Source organism: Ochotona curzoniae, unplaced genomic scaffold, assembly GCF_017591425.1.
Source record: "Ochotona curzoniae isolate NIBS_2020 unplaced genomic scaffold, NIBS_Ocur_1.0 contig_4368, whole genome shotgun sequence".
Taxonomy (NCBI): domain Eukaryota; kingdom Metazoa; phylum Chordata; class Mammalia; order Lagomorpha; family Ochotonidae; genus Ochotona; species Ochotona curzoniae.
In genome coordinates this window covers 107,972-113,007 of record NW_024466252.1, presented here as the reverse complement: position 1 = coordinate 113,007, position 5,036 = coordinate 107,972, and the positions used below count along the sequence as shown (strand labels likewise).

The 5,036-nt window shown below is 58.7% G+C and overlaps 1 pseudogene; it reads right to left on the bottom strand.

Moving 5' to 3' along the window:
* Positions 1 to 488: 488 nt before the first annotated feature.
* LOC121160158 lies at positions 489 to 2,915 on the bottom strand (annotated as a pseudogene).
* Between the last annotated feature and the right edge of the window lie 2,121 nt (positions 2,916 to 5,036).

The following is a 5,036-nucleotide window of genomic DNA, read 5'->3' as shown; positions in this document are numbered from 1 at the left end:
TTTGTAAGCCTGGAACATCATAAGTGACACTGCTGTAAACTAGGTTGCCTGCACCCAGGTCTCTGCCAGAGCAGCCCCTCACTGTGTGGTGTCCAGGGCCCAGATATATGCTCATGTGACCATCCTTCAGGGGAGGCTGAGGTCCAGGTGGGAGTCCTGTCTTCCTTCCTGCTGCCAGAGTGTGCTCTGGAGGTGGTGCCATCAGCACCCACCTGAGCCACTTGCAGACCCTTGACCGCTCCAGACTGTCCCAATCCTCCCAGTGCTCACGGGATCCCCTCAGCATGTCTGTGGACCCTCGTTCTCCCAGTGACCCTAGCCCTGCAGGTAGTGGGGCTGTGGTTTTACCCCCTTCCTTCTCCCCCTTGACTTAGCCCTGCAGGCCCACCTGTGACAGAAAACATCCAGTGAGAGGCAGGGAGAAGGCAGGGACAGAGTACTGACTCATCTCAGAGAAGTTTCTAGAACTGTGGCTACAGACCCAGGAAAGGTTAGGAGGCACCTCCGCTGGAGGTATGTCCTCAGCTGGGACCTCCCCTTGACCTAGGGCTGCTGGAACTCAGGTCCCTGTGAGCAGAGTCATCCCCATGGAGTGTTTGTTCTCCACCTTCACTCAAGGTTTACATTAGAGCCAGTGTGAGCACCCGGGGCTCAGCTTGGGGTGCAGGTGTGTGTGAACAGTGCTTCCCAGGAACGGGGTAGGGGGACCATCTCCCCAGGGGACAGGAGACTCAGACCCAGCCCTCACCCTGCCCTACCTGAGCGCTTCCTCCTCATCATCACCACAACAGTGACCACAGCTCCAATGAGCACAGCTGCCAGGAGGACCAGCCCAGCGATGACTCCCCACATGGGCACAGTGGGCTGAGGAGGCTCTGAGAGGGGAAGGGACAATAAGGGGCTCTGACCCCAGGGCTCATTCCCACCCTTGCTGGAGACTCCATCACTCCCGCCCTCCTTACCCCATCTCAGGGTAAGGGGCTCAGGCAGCCCCTCATGCTCCACATGGCACGTGTATCTCTGCTCCTCTCCAGAAGGCACCAGCACAGCTGCCCACTTGTGGAATGTTCTGTCCCCTGCAGGCCTGGTCTCCACCAGCTCTGTGTCCTGGGTCAGGTCCTCCCCATCTCGCTGCCAGGTGAGTGTGATGTTCTTGGGGTAGAAGCCCAGGGCCCAGCACCTCAGGGTGGCCTTCTGCTCAGAGACTGGGTGGTGAGTCACATGTGTTGTGGGTGGGTCTGAAGAAAGATTTAGAAAATTCAGGCCTTTCATGTTCTTCCCCTGACACTAAAGTTACACTCAGTAACCTTCCTGAGAGTGGACAGGGGAAAAGGGGTGGTGGAGGAGGTCAAAATCTTGACCCTGCCTGGATAAAGACAATGCGACAAATGTAGTGTTTGGAAAGTTCTAGAATCAGGTATCTGGCTAGGGTAGGAGGGCCCAGGTGTCTGAGGGGAAGATAGCCTGGAATGAAACCTCCCAGTTCACTGGCTTGAGGCTGACGACTGGCCTGGGAGGGGCCAGGATCACAAAATCTTGGTGGAGTGCAGGGTACTGAGAGGGTCCTTTCCAGAATCTTCTGTGCCTCTCCCCCTCCCCTGCCCGTGTCCCTCCCCGGGTTCCTTCTCCCCTGAGGGAACAGTGGGTCTCTGGCTCTGAACCTCAAACCCAGGTGGACTTTCCCTGCTGTGGCTTGCAGAAGAGGGGTACACTGGCCTGGCTCCTGCTTTCCTCCCCTCCTTGCTGCCCCAGCCCTGGGAGAGGTGGGTGAGGGCGGCCCCTCCCAGCCCCGCGCACCTGCTCTCTGCAGAGTGTCCTTTCCCATCTCCAGGTATCTGCGCAGCCACTCCATGCACTCGCCCTCCAGGTAGGCCCTGTGCTGCTCAGCATAACCCACTGCCTCCAACTTGCGCTTGGTGTTCTGAGCCGCCATGTCGGCCGCGGTCCAGGAGCTCAGGTCCTCATTCAGGGCGATGTAGTCCTTGCCATCATAGGCATACTGCTGGTATCCGCGGAGGAGGCGCCCGTCCTCCCCGACCTCGCAGCCGTACATCACCTGGTAGGTGTGAGAGCCTGTCCCGCCCGCGGTCAGCCCTGGCCACGCAGCTCCGCCCCGCCCTCACCGACCCGCGGGGATTTCGCCCGAAACCGAAAACGAAACCCGGTTGCGCAACGCGGGCTACTCCAGCCGAGGGTCTCCGCGGGGCGCGCAGTCTCGGGGTGGGGGACCTCGGCCCCGGGGACCCGGAGCGCCCTGGGCGCACGTGGGGAGGGTCGGGTCACTCACCGGCCTCGCTCTGGTTGTAGTAGCCGCGCAGGTTGTTCAGGCTCCCGCGGTACATTCTGTGCGTCGTTCTTGGAGATCTGTGTCTCCCGGTCCCAGTACTCCTGCTCCACCTGCTGCATCCAGGGCACACTGGGTTCCTGTCTTGGGTTCTCGGCGTTGCTGTCGAAGCGCACGAACTGCGTGTCGTCCACGTAGCCCACGGCGATGAAGCGGGAATCCCCGAGTTCGGGCCGGGACACGGCGGTGTGGAAATACATCAGGGAGTGGAAGCCTGGGGGAGAGAGGGGCTGAGACCAGGGCCGACCCCGCCCGGAGCGGGACCCTTGGGACCGAGGAGTGCGGAGCTGGGTTGGGGCGGAGACTAAGGAAGTGTGGGGACCTCGAGATGAGGCGGCGAGGAGAGGGGAGGGTCTTGAATAAGCCGGGGTCGGTGAGATGGCGAGGTGTAGGGGGTGTGAGGTCTGGGAGAGGCGGCTCCCCGGGGTCCTGTGTCCCTCCGCGCTCCCCTCGCTCCTGCCCCGCAGAGCCCGTCTCCCTCCCGACCCGCACTCACCCGCCCGGGTCTTGGTCAGGGCCAGGGCCCCCGCGAGCAGCAGGAGGAGGGTCCGGGGCGCCATGAACCCCATCCTGGACGCTGAGGACTCGAGCTGAGCTCGCAGTCGACTGTATCAGGGTTAGGACGGCGCTGATTGGTCCGCTGGAAGCCGCTCGCCCAATGGGAGTGCGAGTTGTGCCCGCGTCACGAGTGTCCGGGCAGAAGGAGCTCACTCAGGCTGTGAGAGGGGAAGTGACCCTGGAGGAGGTGGGGACTCCCCTGCACTTGCTTCCCTGGCCCAGACCAGCCCTGGGACTGAGACCCTGAGGGCCAGGCGGGTACCAGGGACTGTGCCCTGACCCTGTGCCCGGCTGCCCAGGCCTGTGTGATGTCCCCTCCCTGAGAGTAGGCCCGGGGCCGGCTGAGGGATCCTGAGAGACCTGATCAGGACGTGCCCATTTTTATGATTAGTTATACCTAGACCCATGCGTGTTTTATTGTTCAACTTGATTCACATTAGGAGTATATTAGATTTCAGGCAGCCTCACAGGATGCATTAAATACAGAATGCTGGGATCCCAGCTGGGCTCTGTGAACATTCCTGTTAATATTCAGGACAAAGCATGTTGAGACCTGAGCACCTGCTGCTTTAGACTCCTGAGCTCTGGCCCTGCCCAGTGGCCTATGGGCTAAAGTTTCATCTTGCATGTGCCTCAATCTCGTATGGATGGCATTTCTAACCCAGCAGCTCTGCTTCTCATCCCACTCCCTGTCTGGGAAAGCAGAAGAGGAAGACCCCAAGACTTGGGACCCTGGACCCCCATTATAGACCCAGAAGAAGCTCTGGACTCCTAACTTCTGATTGACTCAGCTCCAGCCATTTGTGATGACTTGGGGAGTGAACTTTTCTCCGCCTCTCCTCCTCTCTGTGTTTCTGACTTTCTAATAAAAATAATTCTTAAAACAAAAGAAAACGAAAGATTCCTGTCCCCTGTCCTCACCTCCTCTTAGCTCTTCCTTTATCATTTCCTCCTCTCCCTGTGGTCCCTCCCACCCCACCTCAGTCCTGAACTGGGGCCTTAGCAGGGTCCCTCTCCTGCCACCCAGGGACAGTCATTCCCGCTGTGGTCAGCTGCCTCGCTGATGTGAGTCCGGGGGATCATTGCTTCATGAAAACAGCTCAGCGGCAGCGTTTGCTGTGGGTCAGTGAGTTAACTGTCATTTGCAAGGTCAACATCACACATCCTGGGCTTCTTGGAGTCCAGGCTGTTCTGCTTCCAGCCACCTTCCTGTTGATGTACCTGGGAAGGCAGCAGAAAATCCCCAAGGGATTTCTCACCCACTGGTTCACTCTCCAAAGGTTGCTGTGTCCTGGGCTGAATCCAGGAGCCCACAACTCCATCTAGGCCTCCTTGTGGATGCAGGGACCCATGCACATGGACCATCTTTCCCTGCTCTGCAGGTGGGCGAGCAGCGAGCAGGGCAGTCAGGAGTCACACAGGTGCTCTCATCTGGGGTGCTTGGGTTGCAGGTGGCAGCTTACCCTGCCCAGTGCCACAGTGCCTTCCCTGACACTGCCTTTCATATAAACAAGTAGACTGTTAGGTAACTCACTGAAATGGCTCCATCTAGCTTTTACTAGAATGTAGGGCCCATAAGCACAGACTTAGGGGTGTTGGTCAAAGCTGTGACTCCAACACATGGTGATACATGCTGACAAAAGGCACTCAGTCAATCCAAAGAGCCAAATAAGATTGTATTAGTGTTTAATTGCATCATGTGACAAGCATACAAAACAAACATTAGGGAAGGTTTTGTCTCATGGGAGGAGTGTTCACCAGAGTTCACGAATCCCTCCAGCAAGGATGACACTTCCTGGGGTGTCAGGTGCACACTGGGACCCAGGTAGTGCTAGCTTTGCATTCCTGCATCACAGGTTACCACACCTGGGTGCTCAGAACCACACTCCTCCCTGTTCCCATTCCCTGGTCAGAGTCCAAGCCTGGTGTGGCCGTGCTCTCTGGGCAGGCTCTCACAGAGCTGAGCTGTCCTCCTGAGGTTGGAGTCCTCTTCTAGCCTCCTTGGAGCTTGGGGCAGAGTCAAGCTCCTTGCAGGTGGAGGCCTGGGGTCCTGTGTGAGGGACAGAGGTCAGGGTTCAGTGGGGAGCAGAGCCCACAGGCAGGGCACCCACCTACTCTTCCCGGGGGTCCTCAG